Source organism: Gymnodraco acuticeps, unplaced genomic scaffold (assembly GCF_902827175.1).
Source record: "Gymnodraco acuticeps unplaced genomic scaffold, fGymAcu1.1, whole genome shotgun sequence".
Classification (NCBI taxonomy): Eukaryota; Metazoa; Chordata; class Actinopteri; order Perciformes; family Bathydraconidae; genus Gymnodraco; species Gymnodraco acuticeps.
The window spans coordinates 4,267,241-4,289,593 of NW_022990042.1; the positions used below are offsets into that span (position 1 = coordinate 4,267,241).

Sequence of the window (22,353 nt, forward strand, 5' to 3'; positions counted from 1 at the left end):
AGATAGCTAGCCTATTTTTGCCTTGGTACGGTATTTATGTTACTCAGCAGGAAATTGTGGCACTGTCCAAAGTTGTAGAACACCATCTAAATGTATCCAACACAGCGATGTTAGCTGAACACAAAGAATTGCAGGAAGTTAGGACAGTAGCACTACAGAATCGCATGGCGCTTGATCTCCTCTTAGCTGCCAAGGGGGGCACATGCAAGGTGATAGGAAGTGAGTGCTGTTCTTTCATTTCTGATGCCACACCTGAAGTTATGGATATGGCTCATGATACTGCCAGGGGAATAAAAGAATTGCATGAAACTCATGGGTTTACATTTGGGGAGTTAAGTGGAACCTTTGGATCCTGGGGAGCGGGGTTGGTTAAATTTGTTGTTACTGTTTCAGTGTTTATCTTGGTTGTGCTAATCCTAGTGATCTGTTTGATCACTGTGGTTAAATTAGCCATACGAAGGGTTGCCAAGACTGCCCTCCAGGCCCCACAAAGGCTAGTGGGGCATTCGACTGTAAATAACACAATATTGATGTACAACGCTGAGCTTCCAGATCCCTGGGTCTCCATCGCGGTTTCTGACCCATGGGTACCTCCATTCAGCGATTGAGAAATTGATTACAGTTAATACTCTGAATAAATAACAGATGTTTTGATAAATTGATTACAGTTGATACTCTGAATTAAAGAACAAATGTCTGATTTTTCCTTTTCAGGTTGTTATACAATAAAATGTCTGATTCTTCCTTTTCAGATTTTGAACAAATGTATTTGAATAAAATATATGTATCACTAAGTGCCTTACTCTTGAATAAAGCGTAATGAAGTAAACGTAAAGTAATGTTAAAGATTGAGGACACTGTAACTTTACAGATTACAGATTGATCGATTCATCACTGTGAATTTATACCTTAACTAGGAACCTTAGCTGGATCTCTCATGATTCTGATTTTATACCTCAATTGGATTTCTTATAATCCTAAATTCTAATTGTGTTTTTAATAAGTAATTGCCTTGAAGTAAATCTTTGAGATGTAAACTGATTTAGAATTTGTGTTTGATGAATGAGATTAACTGAGTGATAAATGATAAAATATCTTATTTTTGAAACATATATTTTGCTATTATATTTTTGTATTTCATGTGTGTTTATTATTGTGCTTTTGACAAAAGATGCCAAACACTGAAGAGAGATGATTTTTATTATGATTGACTGTATTCAATCATGGTGATTGAAGTGTTTTCAATCTTGTTTACTTTTGATGTATTAATGTGAGTGAGCCACCCAACTCTGAAGACGCTTATTGATTTAAGTATTGACTGAAATATTCTTAGACTAATGTTAATTGGTTATCAATAGATTGATAAAAAGAAAATACTGTGAGAGAATATTTTAATCTGGACTTGATTGTATAGAGTTTCTCATCTTTTCTTAGAATCTGTGTTATTGCAAACATGCTTTGCGTTAAAGTCAAAGATCCTCTCTGTAAGTTGAGGTCACAGGTCAAAAGCTTCTCTGCCTTTCCTGTGGGGGATGGTTTCCTGTCTCCATGCATTTGCGAGACAAACAGATCATTGTCCCGACATCTGCCATTGATTAGGTATAGCGCGGGCTCCTGAGGTCCCGCCCATCCGAAAGAATGGGTTGGCGCTGTATGTTCCTTTGTCCGGCAGAGTTGATATGGGTTTTCCCCCGACAGGAGGGAAACTTTATCAATCCTCCGGCCGTTGTCATATATGTTTGTACTTGTAAATAAACTCTTAAGTGTTTTGGCTAACGACGATCCAGACTCCTTCATTCCATCTCAACATTGAAAGACAGAAGTTTTCTTCACACTACTTATTACTGCAAGAGCAGCTAGTGGTAAGGACCTCAGACAACTTCAATTTAAAATAGGCTATAGGGACAAGTGCCGTCAGTTTAAGGCGTGATTGCAAGTGTAACATACACATATTAACACATAGGATCGCAACCTTGTAAACAAGGTAAATATAGCTAATGCTAGCTGTGCAATAAGCATGTATAGGCCTACAGGTTAGTATGGCTAACGCTAGCATATATGCTAACGCTACAGTGTATGCTAACGCTAGCGCGAATGCTAACGCATTTTTTCATTGTGTTTAAACATCTCCAAATGTCATCACATAAATACACACAAACAATTCATGATGTTACTAATCCTTACAGTGTAAATGTTACCCCCTGATCCCACCGGAAGCGTCTGCGCTTTGTTGCGCTGCGGCTGCGCCGCGCTGCGAACTCCTCCTGCGTCATAACCCACCAGGCGCGTTTCAAAACGTTGCGGAAGCGGAGCGTCGTGTGTGCAGCCTCGCAGTTGTTGGATGAACGTTCCACTTCCTGCCTGCGCTGCGCCGCGTCAAAAATAGGATTCATCCTATATTTTAGAAATTCCTTGCGGCGAGGAGCTTCTGGGACGCTTCGAGCCGCGGCGCAGTGCGGCGCAGCGCGGCGCAGCGGGTCTGGTGGAATAGCACCCATTGACTAGAGTGGCCACGATCGCTAAAAACGCTGCAGCCTGTTGGAGTTTTGAGGTTTTTACAACCCCACTCGGCTCCGCGTGTCGTTTTGACGAGTCCTGCTTAAAATCATAACAGGAAGGAAATCAGACAGAGAACACCCAGATACCAGTTTAAACAATCTGTTTTAATTATCAAAGGTAATAATGCAATGCACTATAATACATTACAATACCATATAATACAATATACTAAAATCATATTGTAATGTTTTAAGAAGTAGCCGGCCCACTTCTGCCCTGGTTTGCGTGCTGCGGAGATCCTTCCGGTCCTGACAGCATGTGAAGAGAGGCCGAACTCAGGAATCGACAGAACATATACCAGAAGACAGAAGGAAGGGGTGAGGTCAGCTGGTCATCTTTTCAGGTCCTCTCATTGGCAGACGCAAAATATGCTTTGTCACAATGACCCAGCGCTGGCCAGCAGAAAACCAAACGGGCCCATTTTACAACAAAACACATCTTATCACCCAAGTCATGTGTTTCTTTATGAAAGCCATACTTGTTAGGAATAAAACAGTCACTATCCCATGACATCCTCAGAACTAGCTCACCAACAACGCCTAACTGTCTTCATACCCCCCCCCAATCATCTCTGAACTTTTATTCACCCGAAGTAAGCTCACCCTTAGTCTAAAAGGACCATTGTCTCTCTTAACTGTGTGACTAAATTCTCAAGGCCTGCAGGATGCGCATAATTAACTTAGAACGAATTTAGCCACTATATCTAATGGTTAACCAAGAAAAACACTCAAAAGGGTAATCTTTTCACTCAAAACAGAACTCACAAGTAATTCTGCATTTTACCCCTCAAAAATAGCCTAAAGCACCCTTTTGATGAAAAGGGTAAAAGTGAAAGAAAAAGACTATTGCGCTAATCTACTTTAAAGAAAAAGGGAACATTGTTTCAGGAATCTATAAAAAACCTCTCTATATTTAAGAGGAAAAATGTATTTTGTTCCTTCAACTATTAATACACAGGAATGTATATACCCACACATATATTTAGGGATAACATGATGCAATACACCTCCTATATATTGGTGAGATTAAAATGAATATACCAAAAATATGCTGCATCACATCTTCTGCATAATACTCTTCATAAACTTCCGCAAGCCGCAGCGCAACGCAGCGCAGACGCTCCTGGTGGGATTAGGGGGTAAGGCTTACACTTACGACCCGTCCACACAGCAGCGTGCGTTGAAAGCTTCACCATTCACTTTGAATGGGGTCACTTTTCGCCGAACTGCATTGTGGGAAGCGAAGCGGAGCTTTGCTGGCGTGGCTCGCTACAAAAGTTGAGCAATGTTCAACTTTTGAAGCCTCGGGAATCATATGCCAGTACACAGCGGCGTGCGTTGAAGTTTGCCGGCGGGCGTGTCTGAAACTCGACCAACAACCAATCACATGAATCTCCCGCCCCTGACACACAAGCAGCGGTTTGATTGGCTAGAACTTGTACTGGCATATGATTAGATTGGCTGACGCTTCCGCCGAAGCTTCAAAAGTTGAACATTGCTCAACTTTCGTCCCGAACAACGCAAGCAAATCTACGCTTCGCTCCCACAATGCAGTTCGGCGAAACGTGACGTCACCCCATTCAAAGTGAATGGGCAGAAGCGTTGAAGCTTCAACGCACGCCGCTGTGTGGACGGGCCGTTACGGAGCGTCCACACAGCAGCGTGCGTTGACGCTTGGCGGTGGGCGTATCTGAAGCTTGGGGATTTTTTGCGAGCAACGCGACCAACAACCAATCACATGAATCTCCCGCCCCCGGCATACAAAGCAATAGCAATGTTAAAACGAAGTAAACTGGATATAAAATCCCCAAACAGGCGAAAACCTACCAGTTTCACCCACTGTCTCTGCTACCTCCCTCCATGCCTCGCTCCTCCGGTTTGTATCCCGGTAGATGAACAGAGACTGATCATACAGCACCGGGTGATTCACTACCGCTATAATGAATTTTCCCTCCATTTATTATGAGGAAATGTCCTGCGTAGTCTCTCCCAGCTTACACGCGATTTGATTGGAGGTTTTGTGTTGGACATGAAGTTAGCTCCACCAGGTTAGCATGTTAAGCTGTACTTTTTGTGGCAGCTAGCTTAATACAAAGAGGGGTTTTGTGCTTCATTGCAAACTTTTCTTTGTTAATCTACCTGAAACTGTAGGGACAGTTTGTTTCTACTCAACTATACAGACCATTGTTGAGGAGATGCAAAACATACTGTACATGAGTTGGGTCCAACATATACCTTGAGTAATGTTACTTTGCTGCTAAAAATGAAACATCATTATCAGATGAGGACATCACCAAAGTGTGTGAGCCTGTCAGGGGATTTGATCTGTTCTCTGCATGTCCTAAACACTGCTCTGGTATTACTTATTTTGTAACATGTAAGTCTCCCGCTCTTGTCATATTTCAGGCTTTGCATTTGAACTCCTATGACTGGTTGCGGACTTGAAGGGAACGCCTTCCTGACATCCAGGAAAAAGGTGAGATTATAATACATTTGAATGCCAAAAGCAAGTTATTGTTTGTACATTTTGAAATATGATTGTTTTGGGGCATTTCAGTTTTATTGGACAGGCAGTAGAGATCTACTGGAAACAGTGGAGAGGGAGGAGATGATATGCAGCATACGGCCCAGCCGGATGGTTGCTGCTCCGTGTGGAACGTGTCCTATCAGGTAAAGCACTTTGGTACCCAGTTATTTATGGTGTTGAGTTTGAATTTAGCTTTTGGAATGTAATTTCCAACTGTGCATTGTAAAGACTGAAAAAACAGCCTCAAGTTAAAGCTTGACATGATTTGGTCTTTTACTTAAGAAGATGTTTGTCCTCCTGTGTTGTCTTATTTCCTTATCTTTCTTTCAGGTGTAACATCTACCAATGGTTGTACATGACAGAGACCTCCTCCGCCTCTTTGCTGTCTTACTAGTCAATCCTTCTGATCAGGTCCTTTCCTAAATAGTGGTAAGTTTTACAGTTCAGTGTACGTTAATTTAGTAACTTAATACTTTACCGCTGTTGAATAAATCCTATATTGCTAGTCATTTTATTAAAACTACGATTTGTAAACTTTTTGATTCCAAATACAATAATCTTTTTGTTATAATTGTAAAACATATCTTAACATCCATCAGCAATCAATACAACAAATCATCCAACACTAAATAGAAGAAATCTGGACCTATTTCTTTTTATACAGCAGCATGTTTTGGGACTGCTCATTGATGTCATCAAGAGCCATTGAGGCTGCAGCCACACGAGGACAAAAACGGCCGTTTGCGTTACTGTTTAGTGTCATATAGACCATTCAGCCACACGAGGACGACCGCATACGGCACTAAACGACTGAGGAAACGATAACGGGTCCCAAGGTGGATAGAACGGCATACGCAACGCTCTGGGGGGTCAAACAGCTCCGTGTGTACGCCCTATACCAGGGGTGGCCAACCCGCGGCTCTCGAGCCGCATGCGGCTCTTTGCCTAGTTTCATGCGGCTCTTCAGTTCATATCGAATTGTATATGTGTGAGTTTGGGGGAGAGATACTGACTCCTGACTAGTGTTGCACGGTGTACCGATACTTGAAAGGTATACCGCGATACCCTGTCGTTAAAATCGTTACGATTCCTCCGTTTCATTAGTATCGGTACTTTAAGAATGACGGGGAAAAGTAATCCGGTGAGAAAGCGCTGTTTTAATAAGAGCCGTGTTTGTTCAGCGCTCTGCTTTCACTCCCTGCACTGCAGCCGTGCCTGCACCCTCCCATCTCAAGCACGCTCTAAATCCCTCCCCTCTCTCGTGCACGCGCTAGCTGCCAGAGCATGTGAGAAAACGAGAAGCATGGCTGCAAGTGGGAGTGCAACTGCCGCTGCGCCTCGGCAAAAAATATGCCAGAAGCTATGGAAGTATTTTAGCTATATCTCTGACAGTGAGGGCAAGCCTACGGACACCACGAGGCCTGTCTGTAAGAAATGTATTAATTGTATTTAATACGAATTCTTGTCATTTATTGTATTTACTGTTCTCATTGTTTAAAAGTTTGTGTTATGGTTATGATTCTGGTGTGACATAAAGCACAATAATTACATTTTAAGACTGTTTCCCGTTTTTTAAGAAAAATAATCGGAATCGCAATTCTTGACTTGGTATCGAAACCAAAATGTTGGTATCGTGACAACACTGACAGTTAAACCTGATATTTAGTAGGTCTGTTAAGTATTGAATGCTGATCATTCTGACGTAATTTGGCCGGTCAAAGTTGTTTGGGCTCGGATAAAATCGCTCCGTTACTTTGGTCCCGTGTTACTTTCGTCCCGGCTCTCCCTACGTGTGTATGTGTGGTGTCAGGTGTCAGTATGAGAGGATGACAGCGCGTCTCATTTTGATGTGGCCCAACAGCCAATCACAATAATACCTGCAATGCAGTGAACCAATCACCTTTGAGGGGGGGAAACCTATTGTTGATTAAACACTATTCAGTGTTTCCCCTACCATTGTCTTGGAGGGGCACTGCGAGCCGCCAACGGAGCCCCGCGCCCCCCCTGAAATTCAAGGTGTTATATATATACTTTTAAAAAATATATATAGCATCAAATTGCAAATAATCTATAACTACTGTCACTTTTCACATTGAACATGTGCTCTTTTATTAAATAAACTAAACGCTTTCATTTTAATTTGTGGGTTTAGTGTTTTTGACCCTAAGAAACACTGATGCATTAATCAATAACAATAATACACAGCTCCTCTCTCTGCTCCAGAGGATTTTAAAAATATATCCCAATGCCACAAAAATGAATCAGTGACGTGGTTGAAATCTTGTCTCCAGAAAACAAAAAACTGAAACAAGCGGTATCAGTGACTGTGTGTGTGATGTGGCTCCTTGCAGTAACATAGAAAACATGTGGCTCTTAACCTCTGACTGGTTGGCCACCCCTGCCCTATACGATCATTTTTCTGATAATGATTGCGCAATAGCCCCGCCTCTCCCCACCTCTGCTGCTCACCTCCGCGTACCCCGCGCCATTGCTGATGTGTTTCGCCACCAACAACAACAACAATGGCGGATCGCAGAGTTGCTATCGTGCTCCGGACGCTACTGACCATGCTACAGTTCTTTGTGCAACATCTACAGCAGACTTACACATCCGGGGGGGATCTTACTCGCTGCTTTTGTGGATATGTACTGCAGCTTCAGCGATCATTTTCTGATAATGATTGCGCAATAGCCCCGCCTCTCCCCACCTCTGCTGCTCACCCCCGCGTCAAAGTAAACTGCACACTGAATTCAGATTATTTATCTTTCTCTCGATATGGACATAAACGCGAGTGAAGTCTAATCTGACAGGACGGAGACACCTCTCAAACTACCTAAACTAGTTATAAATATGTTTATTTTTACTGTCGGCCGGGGTCACTCATTACTGGATCAGCTGCTGCATGAAACAGACACTGACGCTGTCCGAAGAGAGGGAGGAAAAAGAGAGGCTAAGTGTATTTTTATTATTATATTATATAGAGTCGTTATTCATTTGTTTTAAAGCTCAATAAATAACAAAGAAGACCTTTGACCGGCACTTTTATAATTTTGTCGGAAGGTTTAAACTTTAATACACGTTGACTGGCGAAAAACACTGCCCGGTTCCCTCGGCCCCCACCGCGGAGAATAAACAGAAGGGCAACCATGACAACTATGCTTCTTCGCTGCTTTTGTGGAGGACGTTACAGCGGCACGTACAGGCTCCTGCATATGTACTGCAGCTTCTCCAGCGGTTGGAGCTAAACGGAGTGGTCTCGTGTGGGCAGACACTATCCGGATAACTATTGCGTGTGGACGGAAGCTTGTTTGCGATTGCGTTTGCGTTAATCCTATGCGTTTAGCCGTTTTCGTCCTCGTGTGGCCGGGGTCTGAGTCTACCTTTTGTAGTCGGCCTCTCAGAATGTTTATCATTTATTTGTATTTTAACATTCCTATAATAATTAGTTTTTTTATTGTTTTGTTCTTTATTTTTGTTGTGAGAATCACTTTGCAATTATTGTGTAAGTGCTATATAAATAGTTATACTAATATTATTGTTGTTACTATTATTAATAATGTCTTCTTTGTTTTCTTTATTCATCGCTGCAGAAAGGATCATGCCAGCCCACATCAAACACCTGATCAAGAGCTTGTGAACCTCACTGCTGCAGACACCTGTGTGATATTCCACTCTGACTGGAACCCTCAAAATGACCTGCAGGTACAATATATATATATATATATATCTGCTCTGTCCGTCCTAAAGATAGTTCAATAGGGCTACAACAACAACAGTCTTTCCGTTTATTCCCTCGGTTCTTTAAGTGTATATTATTTTCCCATTTAATGCTTAAAAACGTTGAACAGCAGCTGCACATGATGCTCTTTTGACCCCTCTTTTAATTTTTTATTTCAGGCTCAAGCTCGGTTCGTCATCGTTTTGGCCAGTCTAAGGCGGTGGAGGTGTACCGTCTGATCACTAGAAACTATGAGAGGGAAATGCTGGATAAAGCTAGTCTGAAGCTCGGGCTGGACCGTCCCGTCCTGCAGAGCATGAGAGGCAACAACAACGGGGTGAGAAAAAGAAAATCTGTCATATTTCTAGATGCCAAGTCATTTTTGGGTCAGTCGCTGTTGCAGTACGCTTAGTTTATTTTCAAAAAGAGTTTTCTAAATCCACTTGTGTAAATGTCTCTCTGCGTCGCCTTTAGCCGGTCCAGCAGTTCTCCAAGAAGGAGATCGAGGACCTGCTGAGGAAAGGAGCCTACGCCGCCATCATGGACGAGAACGACGAAGGCAATCGCTTCTGCTAGGAGGACATCGACCAGATCCTGCAGCGAAGAGCCACCATCATCACCATCACCAGGTATGTTCTTAGCAGCACTAGCCACTTGCGCTTTGTGTTGGTAACCAAGTACTTGGTTATTTGAAATGTAATATTGATGATGTAATAATTAAAACTAGGGATGGGTACCGAGCCCCAGTATTAACGGGCCCCGGGGCTGAATTATTAAAGACTGTGGTACCGTTAACGTCCAATGTTATCAATCTTTTTATCGTTACGGGAGACATTTAAAAAATAGATGTCATTTTGTATTATATCTACATAAACATTATATCGCAGTCTTACTGCAACTCCGTTTCTAATATGCAATAAGACTACAAAGTGCGTCTATGATGTATTTTCGATCTTTCCAATCCAGACGAGATCTCTCTCCCCTGTCGGTGTGCGAGGGGGTGGGGCAGTTTACACACAGAACCTGCTACATGCATGCAACACACACACACACACACACACACACACACACACACACACACACACACACACACACACACACACACACACACACACACACACACACACACACACACACACACACACACACACACACACACACACACACACACACACACACACACACACACACACACACACACACACTGTTAGAGATTAAAAGGGATATCTGGTCCGCTTTTCAAATCTCTGCGCGTCCCTATCAAGCTGGTTAATACAGGAAGAAATCCAGAGCTACCAAGTAAACAATAATCTACTTTAATGGTAATATGACAATACAATACAATCAATACAGTACAAATTCAATACAGTTAATCTTTGGGATCCCAAATGTACCTGCACGTGAGCCAGCCAGAGGAAAGAGAAAGAACACCGCGTGTGTGTCTGTGTTCATACTCTTTGACAATGGGAGGAGTTATCAGATCCTCCCATTCAGACCTCCTTGATTGGCAGCCCCAAATATCACTAACACCTCAAATCTTAGGTTTCCCCAATCACTGTAGCAAGATCTAAGGTGAATGCAAATCAAGACATGCTCTCACCTTCCCCCATCTTCCTTTGTCCTCAAAAACACATGTCAACAGGCCCCAAATCCAGCTCACAGTTTTACCCACATTATTCCCATTTTAAGCTTATCCATAGTTTGCTAACATGAATAAATACAAATATAACTCTACAACACACACACACACACACACACACACACACACACACACACACACACACACACACACACACACACACACACACACACACACACACACACACACACACACACACACACACACACACACACACACACACACACACGTGCGCACACAAACACATGGCGGAGAGAACTAAGCTCCCCGAGGGTAGTTATGTTACCCGTCTTGAGCATGGATGTTTAATAAGAACTGGATACAGCATCGGAGGAGGGGCCTCGTCGTTCTTTCCTATGAGAGCTGCTCATTGACGCATGAAGTCAAAATGGCCCAACTTTTGAGAGAGCGAAACGTCACAGATTACCCGTCATGCCTGGCTGTCAGAGCAGAATAACCCGTTTGTGCGCTCACAGAGCATGCGCCCCTTAAGCCCCGCCCCCCCGAGCACACACTCTCGGCTCACTAGAAAGAATGGAGAGAGAGAATACATCTAGATTCGGCTTTTAGTGCATTTTACAACTTTAAGAACTTAATGATTCTAGGGCTATACAATAGTTCATACTGGGTAGTTTATTTAGTTTCAAAAAAATTATCCACCGAGTTACAGATGTCTCTTTCCCAATGTTAGTCAATGGGAAAAAGTATTTCTGGGCCGGTCGACGTCACAGACTGATAAGGAAATTGTAGTACACTTCCTGGGGGCTTGGTCTTGAGGTGGAAAATGCTTGTTGCCAATAGTGCAATAAGAATTTAGCATGTAAGGGCGGTAACACAAGCTATTTGTCTAAACATTTAGCAAAAGTGCTCCACATTCAGACGGAGGAATGCACCGGGTTCGACTGTCTTTCTAGTAGCTCTGTAGCCCCATCCACGAGTAACGTTTCCACGTCAGGTATATATTATGTATGCTAGCAGCAACACACAGAGTTAACTCAATGATACAAACATGGGTTAATGATTAGAGGTAACTGAGTTATTTATTTTGTTAAAGTTACAGCTATTCTGTTTGCAGTTCTATCATCACATAATTGAATAAGATTTGTTAAAACATTGTTGTTTCTTATTTTCAGTTTGCTTCAAGCAGTGGCTGCACGAGAAAGACGTGGAGGACCAAGAAATGCTGGCCAGATTGGCAAAGACCGGAAGATACATAACAGAGAAGATAATGGATATTAACAAGAAAAAGAAAAAAAATGTTTATAACTTCTTTGTTGCTGTTTACATTTTGAATTATATTTGTTATTTTTAAATCAAATGCATCTTTTTTAGATGATATATTTATTTAGATGTAGGTTTTTTTTTGTAATATTATTGTATTAAGTATAATTTATTAAATAAAAATACTGTTATGAACACTATACAATGTCTTTATTTTGATAGTTACCAGAATACATTGTATATTTAATACTAACATAAGCTGGTGATAGATAAATGCTGGTCTGCTGGTATGCCAGCAGACAAATATTTATAAAGACAGGGTATGGCTGGGGTAGGCTACACCCATACCAAGAAATGGCTTAGCCCCACCATGAAAAATGATGTTAAAGTAAGCAAAATAAAGTCCGCCAACTCGCGCGGAGTAAATTGCACAGACAGCAGTAAGTAAGATTGATTTCAGCAGCCACTTGTCTGGAAATATGGAAGACCAGAAACGGTTTTGAAAACTTTTGTCACGTAGTGATCGTCTTCTCAATAGAACATCTTTGATAATGTCTTCTGGCCAATCAGAATCAAGATAACGGAATGGTGTTGTTGCAGGAAGTCCCGACGGAGAATACTTTAGCTGTAGTACAGGTAACACATAACTGGTACGCAGGTTATGTGCGTAATCTGAAATGCGTACCGTCACTTGTGTCACAAAGCGCATTTGCGTACCGACGTACTTGTGAAGCTTTTCCAGAAGGCGGTTAGATCACCGGACGACAGAGTCGGTCTCCGTGTGCACAGACAGGGCTGCTGTTAACGTCGGTCTGTACAACGGAATTGTGCCAAAACTACGCCAACCGGCTGCGGAGGGAGACTCCCCCCCTTCACTGGAGAACTGCGCTAAAACAGCTGATCACAACGTTCACACTCTGTGGTCACGAAGTACTCCACTCCACTAGCGCCCCCCCCCCCCCCCGTCGACTTTCCTGAAGTTTCTAAGTAAGATAGAAATCAATACGTAATGAATTAAGACCCCACGGTTTGATGATTGATAGGTGCTCTCTTTCATTTTGACACACAGAAATTGTTTACAATAAACATGTTAAATGGATATATCCGCCTTCTTTCATTTATCTTTCCATTCCCACAACAATATACATAAAGAAATGACATATTTTGGACATAGTTCGAATGGTGATTAATCATGATTAATTAATTTTTAAACTGTGATTAATCTGATTAACATTTTTAATCGTTTGACAGCCCTAATTTATTTATTTTTGGATTAGATCATAGATACGTCCATGAGTTAAGAGATGGAATGATATGATGATTCACACTCATGTACAGTAGGTGGCGGTATGCACCTTAAAGTTGTTTGCAATCCGCCAAAAAACCGAGAGAAGAAGAAGTCAACTGGTTTGCCAACGGACAATTTACACCGAAGAAGAAGAAGCGAACATTTCTGGCGGGTGAAATTTAGAGTATCAGATTACATGCGATGTCTGACTCTGAGAATTTAGTAGTTTGCCTTATAGTCCTTCTCCTCCATTTTCTTCCTCTTCTCGAGTAGTCACTGTGGTGCTGTTGCTTTGGTCTGGGTCTCTGGACCTGTGAGCTAACCACGCCCCGTTCATTTGCATATAAGGAATGGAAATGTCTCATCATGAAATACAAGTCACATGAAATAAGCCATTATGAAATACGAGTCTCTTGAAATAAAGAAACGCGTCATTATGAAATACAAGTCATCTGAAATAAATAAATATGTAATTATGAAATACGAGTCTCTTGAAATAAATAAATGTGTCATTATGAAATACAAGTCTCTTGAAATAAATAAATGTGTCATTATGAAATAAAAGTCCCATGAAATAAATAAATGTGTATTTAAATGTACATGTATACATATTTATTGCCTAATTTATTTATTTTATAATTTATTTCATAGGCATATTTATATATATATATGTATTTATGTATCTATTTATTTATTTAATATTGGCTTAAATGGCATTCCATAGAGGCTTACCTCCGGGTTTTAGGATGCCTCAGCTCTCTCTCCTCCTCTTCACACACCACACTTTTCGCGGCACACGTAGGCCTACTACTTACAGCCAATCAGCTCTGAATGATGTGAGATGATGTATGGTGGGGATGGCAGCACTATGCCCCTATGGTCATAATTTTTTTGCCACACACATTAAATAGAAACATATTCTGAGCATGCGCAGTGTAGTTTTTACAGTCACCGTTCACTTAGAGAGAGAGAGGGAGGGGCAGGATCGGGTTTTGTCCCACATGGCTCGAAACAGCTCAATAGGCACACACTGTAGACACTAATTAGAAGAACACAGACTAAAACAGCAATGTACAGACGAATCAGATGATTAAACATGATCTTTGAATTTATTTTTTGCATTTTGTTGTAATCATTATTTTTAATACTTTCTGCTGACACTAGGTGGGGCTGTGCCACCTGCCCCTAATGACCAGTCGCCACTGCCCGGTTTCCTCCCGGGGTCATATTTCTCCCGCATTTCTCCCGATTTCTGACAAAATCAGAGTTATTCAGGACTGTTTCCACTCGGACTTTAATACAGCTACACCATTGTTTGGTTTCCATGGTAACATGTCTCTTTAGTAGTGCCCGCAACTGAAAGTCTGAGGGTAAGGCAGATAGTCACAGAAAACAGAACAAGAATCGACGACTAATCTACTCTCTGCTCACTTCTTTCCTGCCCACACATATGCTCCATCAAGGATGGAGCTACAGGCCGCAAGGCATTGCACTTAGAACTACAATCAATAAGCATGTTAATCTAACAGCTCCGGCGATCCACTAGCACCCCCCCCCATTTTACATTTTGAAATACTCCGGATTTCTGAGGTCTCAAGGTTGGCAAGTATGTTTACCTCACCTGAGCTGAGGTTATCCCGAGCTTGAATGACACACAGAGACCAATCAAGGGCTTTGATTTATGATCTGTATGACAGTGGCCATGTCGGCAGGCCTAACCCTGTCTCCTAAAAATTACGTTCCCACAGAACTAAACTGCATTCTCAATTACGTTTAGCCAGAAACGTATTTTCTCCCACGTTACGTTCGTTATGAACGTATCTCAAATACGTTTATTTTCTACATATCTTCTAGAAACATATTTTCTCCCACGTTACGTTTCTTATGAACGTATCTTAAATACGTTTATTTTCTACATATCTTTGCCATTTATTGTCTTGCTAATAATAATGATAATAGTCATTTATAAATATCATTTTAGAGCACACATTTGAAATCAGTAGGCGAGGCTGTAATTTCGCCAGCTGTTACGGCCCGTCCACACTACAGCGTCGACAGCGTCGACAGCGTCGACAGCTTCAATCTGCCCATTCACTTTGAATGGGATGACGTCACGTTGCCGCTTTTTTTCGCCGAACTGAATTGTGGGTAGCATAGCGGTCCGTCTCCGCCGGAGACGCCGGAGTAGCCAGCGCCAGCCAATCAAATCCCGTTTCGGAAAATCTGACAGCTCAAGCCGTAGCCAATCAAACCGCGTCTAAGCTGGGAGAGATATCCCGCCGTTCATTTCTATATTTCAAAAAAAGATGGAGGAGAAACTAATTATCGCCGTAGCGAATCACCCGGTTTTGTATGACCAGACCCTCTTCACCTACCCGGATACAAACCGGAGGAACCAGGCATGGAGGGAGGTGGCAGAGACAGTGGGTGAAACTGGTAGGTTTTCGCCTGTTTGGGGAGTTTATATATATATTGCTCCCATAAAATCCCCGGGGGTTTTTGCTTTGTATGTCGGGGGCGGGAGATTCATGTGATTGGTTGTTGGTCGCGTTGCTTGAATAACATCCCCAAGCTTCAGACACGCCCAGCTCCAAGCTTTTTTTGAAGCTGTAGTGTGGACGCTCCGTTACTCTCATGTGCGAGACAGAAAATAATAGTTTTAACATGCCAAAAAGCTGCTGTGTCGTTTATTGCACCTCAAACATTAAAACAAATCCAGAGTTACGTGTTTCTGTACTTCCTCTAAGAAGAAAGGACAGTAATAGCAGATCTCTGTGACGCCAGATGTGGTGTTGTTAATGTGATATGATATCCGGAAACAAATTCAGTTTAGGATGGCCGAAGACACTACACTACACATAATCCCCAGCTATCGTTTGGGACTACAGTCCCGTTGACAAACCCCGTGATTAATCTTCAAACTCTGGGATTGGATATTGGAGTGGCAGTGCGCCAAGGTTACGCTGAGCGTCAAGCTCTTTGAAATGGAACGAAACAACGGCAGACTATTCAAAACTGGACTCGAACGCCCCCCGAGAACTACACATGCTGGCTATTGTGTTTCGCAACATGTTCTCTATGGCACGTCTCTACTAGGAATTGTAGTTTTAAAAGACGTTTTCGTTTTTCACAAAATTAGAAGTTGACAGTATTAAACTGTGTACAGCCCTGGAAGTTTAGGCGATAGGAAACAAATTGGTGTGTACAAATTTAAAACATGTAATTACTAAATGAGTGAAAATCGCTTGTATCCATAATGGGCAGCATTAATATATACCCACATGACAGCTCATTGTTACTTTGTAATTCTACTCCACTACAATTCAGAGGAACCTGGTATTTTTACTCCACTATATTTATTTTAGTTACTTTGCAGATTCTGATTAATGATGTGAAATATAAACAACCCTTAAAGCAGACTTTAGTTACACCTGAGTAAAATTCAGGGAAAGGTGATTGTCAAGTGCCAACAATCAGGAGAGATATTTGATACTGTAGTTGGTACTTGAGAAGACTAAACATTTATCTGCAGATCTCTATAAAGTATATTAATTACTCGTTATTCTCTACTAATAGTTCATTAAAAACTGTATATAATGGCTATTTTGCACATCCCTTTCAAGATTTCAAGATTTTCTATTGACATATCATATACACAACTACGGTGTAGTTATGCAATGAATGAAAAACTTGGGTCGCAGGTTCCTCAACAGTGCATTACAAGACATCTATCAATATCTGTGTACCTCAACCATTAAACTGTCAAATTCTGCACATTTCTTATACTATCTACATACATAAGTGTAAGAGAATATTTTAATCTGATCTGTTTATAGAGTCTCTTATTATTCCTTAGAGTCTGTGATACTGCAAACATCTGCTTGTAGTCAGTCAAAGACTCCTCTGTAGGTTGAGGTCACAGGTCAAACGCTTCTCCTATATCCGTGGGGGGGTTGAGACCTCGCCGCATCTCTTTGAGACAAGCAGATCATTGTCTCCCATCGGTTATTGATTAGGTAAACGCGGGCTTTCTATGGGCCGGCCTCTCCTCGTGTTGGTTAGATGTTTTGTGTCTTTTGGTTCAGAGATCGCTGGTGGAGCACTGGACATGTGTGAAACTAAGATGATCTCCCGGCCGTATTGTCTGTACTTTCTCCAATAAAACTCTCAGTGTTATTGGCTAACAACGGTTCCAGACTCCTTCATTCTACCTCAACATTGCAACAACAGAAGTTTACCTTCACATTTTGGCGTCTACGAATAGGATACCGAGATTTCTTCAGAAGACTGGTAAGTGCTTTTTTTCAAATCTATTTGAACAACTGCCTTACCAGACTCTGTGATTGACGGTATCAAAATTATCTGTGAAACTGCGCGAGTGCAATTTGTTTTGGTCTCTCCACTATGTACATCTGAAGGCTTAATCATAACCTGAGGAATCGGTGTCAAAAGGGGATTTTATCCTGGCCGGTTCTTCCTGTGAATGCTGCTGGGGCAAGTGCCAACAAAAGCAAGCACAGCTCATGTATAAAACAATAAGAATATTTGGGGCTAATAAATAACCTCGGAACATCGACTTTTAACGATTTCCGCTGTGTGTGGTTTCTAGAATTAAATTACTGGACAATCACACACTGCAAATATTTGGAGAGACCTTAAGGAAAGCATCAGCAAGGTGGAACCTCTGTTTAAAAAAAAAGCAATGTGAGGATTTGTAATTGAAACAAATTGCCGAATTCTGGAGATTTCAACGGGTTTAAATCAGACCAATCCGTTTTCGAGTGTCTGCTCAGGCCTGCACGAGGGAGGGCGAATTCCCCTCCCCCCTGTGGTGAGCGGCACACGAGTAATGTTTAAGAACACAGACTTGTATTTTCTGTTAATCACACCATAAGCTCAAGAACTAAATTGAGCTATTCAATGGGAAGGGTCGTGGCAGAATATTACGTTCACACTGTGTTTAATAAACTAACGGATTATTGAATTGGCTGTTGTTTAAAAACGAAAAAAACAAAACAAAAAAGCACTGAATTAATTAAAACAATCGCTGCTCTCGGTCGGTTGAGCAGTTTTACCACTACATTTGCATAGTGGTTTTGATTGAGAATAAGGTAGTTTATTGCTCATCAACAGATTGAATATGGCTGAGAGCCCATATTAAACAGATATTTCAGTGCTCCCGTTGACGTTTCCGTAATTCTCGGACTAAATTAAACTGGATGATTTTTGGCCAGGGCACTGATTTTGTTGCGAGTACATGTTTGTTTGTCCAATTGCAGTGTTTGTTTTATTGTACTAACCGTTAAACATGGGTAATACTGCCTCCACAAACGATTCAGTTGGTAAGAGGAAAGCCATTTCACGCACAAAGACACTTAAAAAAAACTCGATTGCAGAAAACCACTACACGCATTTGTTTTCTCCAAACATGCCGTCTGGAATTGTCGGAAGAACTTTGGATTGGTCTAAAGTTATGCCGTTTACATCGTTACTTTGCGAACACTCACAACAGATTAATCAGAAAGGATTGATTCGATTTGATTGGCCTCTGACAGGTAGTTTTGATATGGCCGTGTTGTGGCAAGCATTTAAACTGGTGGAAGATAATTCAAATTGTTCATGGGATCAAGGATACATGACAGAATGTGTGAAAGCCTGGATGACTTTGGCAGAAAAGCGGAGTTATGAAGAAAGGAAAAATGCAAAATCTGTTGGCAGCGAGCGAGGCTCCATTGAGCTCAAGGCGCTTATTGATAAAGTTGCTCAATGTGCAAAAAGTTGTCATTTGCTTAGCCTAGAGGCTGCTTTTGATGTGAGATCAGAAAACATGTCCAGATTCAGGGAAAGACACGATGAGAATGTTCCAGACATTGCAAAATCAATATTTTATGATTGGATTAAAAGACAAGGTAAAACTCCAACCCCATCTCAGCTCATTTGTATTTTGACAGACGCAGGAATGTTGGACGGAGAGCAGGCTGTATCTCTCTGTACGAAAATAATTCCCGCGACAGAACTCTCAAATCCCGTTGCGAGAAACTCCGATGATGATCTGTTAATAACAGCTGCAGCTATCATGAATGAAAATAAGTTGAGATATCAGATAGGACAACATGGAGAATTAGATTCGGCACACGCCGGGCAGAGTACAGCAGCGGGGGAGGAGAATGTTTTACATGGCAGTCCGCGATTGACCCCCACTCCTCGCACTCTGCCACTCCTTTTACAAGATTACCCAGGTTCGCCGTACGGCAGCAGTTTTCCAAAACATGTGCAGCGTAAAATGTACACGACAAAGCAAACATCTCAGGATAATAATTCTGAAGAAAGTGTGACCACCCCGAAAATTCTGATAGGAGAGGTTCCAGTTTGCAAACCCTGGACACCCGCTGAGGTCATTGATGTCACTAACCACGCTCCCAGTCCCACTAAAAGTCCAGATGAGTATCTGTCATGGTTGACTAATGTTTGTTCAGTTTATAACTGTTTGGTTCATGATGTTAAACAGCTGATAATCTTAACATACAAGGCAGATTGGCCCACGTGCAGAGACGAGTTTAAATTTCCTGAGTGTACGGCCGCAGGGGACTGGCCCACGACACAGACGCGAGACACGTGGATACAAAACGTCGCTGCATTGGCTATCAGAGCATGCGCTAAAACTCACACAGATTTCTCACAAGTGACGGCATGTGTACAAGACCCAGCGGAAAATGTCCCAGAATTTATCCAGCGTTTCATGACAGTGTGGGATAATAATGCGGGCATTAAAAGAGAGGGTAATGATTTGTTTGCCATACAGACCTTGTTACATAATTTAATCCCAGAAACGGCTCAGGCCTACATGATGGCGACTCCCGAATGGCAAATTAAATCTTGGAAAGCGACTATCGCCACAATGCGTGCGTTGCATAGGAGCCAAATATTCCTTACCCCCAGAATTTCACAACTGCTTCAACAATTTCCTCAAAACACCCAGACTTATCAAACTCAAGGACAGAACCACACCCAGCAGTATCAAAATCAGGGGAGATCACAGGATTATCATAATAAGAGCAGACAGCAGCAGAACAAAAATCCCAAAAAGTTGATGCCATGTCATGTTTGCGGAGAAACCGATCACTGGGCAGGACAGTGTGGTAAGAGGTGGGGGGTCCAGCAGCACACACAGCCCCCCCTCACCCAGCCCCCCTTCTCCCAGCCCGCACTTCCCCCTAACCTCCCCCAGCAGTCCGGACATCTGGCATTAATGCAGTCTCCACGTTATGACAGACAGAACCAGGGGCAGAACGCTCAACAAAGTGGATTTAATAGAAGATAGGGGTGCCAGGAAGATATAGGATCAGAATCACAGCATTTACCCATTCAAGCAGCAACAATTCGCCTTTCCAATAACCCGCGTGAAGATCCGATTATGCCCGTTGATTTTAGTGGTACGGCTGTAGATATTTTGATTGACAGCGGAGCCACCTTGTCTGCCGTGCGTACTAAGGAGAAAGTGTGTGAAGCAACCAATACATTTGTCACAACCATTGGTGTTGCTGGAATTTCTATGTCTGAACCCATTTCAGAGAACACTAATGTTTCAATTAATGGATCAAACGTGGAACACTCTTTCATTATTTCAGATGGAAGTCCTATTAATTTAATGGGCAGGGACTTACTATGTAAATTACAGGCAACAATACATTGCACTTCAGACGGATTGTTTTTGACAATTCCTGACAGTAAGGTCTATCAGGCAGTCCAATTCATTCAATCATCGCGAGACAACCTTTATTGTTGGTCATTTCCAGATTTCAATATGATTTCTGTTTTCTCCACAACAGGGATTCAGAAGATTGCTAGCATTTCTCCGGTTTGTGCGTCTTTAATGTCTCTTATGCGACCTGTGTTGAATTGTCATTGCACAGCAGCCTTTAATCCGTCAGATAACTACGCGCAATCAGTAAGAGGTTTTTGCAACAAATCAGATCGGTTGACAAGTGAACAATATTTTTTCATTTCCCGACAAGGATGTGTTTTACCCATCAGACTCACAACACCCCAGCAGGTTCTCCAAGTTGAAGAAAGCCTCCCCTACATAACGGTGGCTGTTACGCCAGGCAGTAACCCAAAAGAGGTGGGGGCCATGGCAGCCCGCTGCCAGGCCCAGCTGGAAGCCTCACTTTTTTCACACACACACACACACACACACACCTAACGTAATTAACTTTGGAGGGGAGCATTTCCTGCTGCGTCTCGCGGAGCCAATTGCTCTCCCCCAAAGCACTTTCCTTCATTTACAACCAAACCCCCCCACAGAGTATGGCCCCCCCCTCAGATTTTTCAGAAGTACCGGCTGCATTATGGGCAAAACACAAGAATCATGTTGGGTTTGTTGCCTCAGCGCCTCCACATCGAGTAACACTTAAAGCCAATGCCAGATTGCCAGCTATCAGACAATACAATTTGCCCCATAGAGCCATTTTGGGGATTGAAGGAGTAATCCAATCTTTGCTTGATCAGGGCGTGTTAATTTACACAACTAGTCCCTGTAATACTCCAATTCTACCCATACCTAAACACAATCGCCCTGATGAGTGGCGCTTTGTCCAAGATTTGCAAGCTATTAATGCTATTGTCATTCCGACAGCTCCAATTGTGCCGGACACCAATTCGATTTTGGCTTCTCTGCCCCCGGACTCTAAGTACTACACAGTGATTGATTTATGTTCAGCATTTTTCTCTGTTCCTCTGCATCCAGACAGCCAGTATCTGTTTGCATTTACTTTTAAAGGTAAACAAATCACATACACGCGCCTCCCACAGGGGTTTGTTGAATCCCCTACAGTGTATGCAGCAGCTGTGAGGAGAGATCTGGACACTTTGGTCCTGACAGGAGGTAGTACCTTGCTTCAGTACGCAGATGACCTGTTGTTAGCTTCTCCCAATAAAGACGCCTGTCGCATCGACTCCATTCTGCTCATGAAAAGACTTTCTGAATGCGGACACAGAGCATCCCTGGCCAAGTTGCAATACTGCCAGACTGAGGTCACGTATTTGGGTCACATTCTGAGGGATGGACACCGTCTCCTCTCGCCAGCAAGGATTTGTCTGTTGAACAAAGTACCACCACCTCGCACAAAGAAGGACATGCTTTCCTTCTTGGGCATGGCAAATTATTGCAGACACTGGATTTTTGAGTATGCTGCGATGGATTCTGTCCTGCGTGCTGCCACTCTGCAGGCTGCCCCTAACATTGTTCAGTGGTCTGAGGACATGCACACTGCCTTTCAGGACTTAAAGCAGGCCCTCACATCTGCTCCTGCCCTGGGGCTCCCTGACTACCATCAACCTTTTCATCTACACGTCCATGAGAAGGGGGGCTTTGCAACGGGCATCTTGGTGCAGAAGCATGGC

General features: G+C 42.4%; 1 long non-coding RNA gene across 1 annotated transcript; it reads left to right on the top strand.

Moving 5' to 3' along the window:
- The first annotated feature begins 4,958 nt into the window (after positions 1 to 4,958).
- On the top strand, positions 4,959 to 11,681 carry LOC117545641. The gene is made up of 7 exons (XR_004568869.1): positions 4,959 to 5,034; positions 5,116 to 5,228; positions 5,416 to 5,514; positions 8,676 to 8,787; positions 8,983 to 9,140; positions 9,278 to 9,432; positions 11,576 to 11,681. It is a non-coding gene; the product is annotated as an uncharacterized LOC117545641 (long non-coding RNA).
- The last annotated feature ends 10,672 nt before the right edge of the window (positions 11,682 to 22,353 follow it).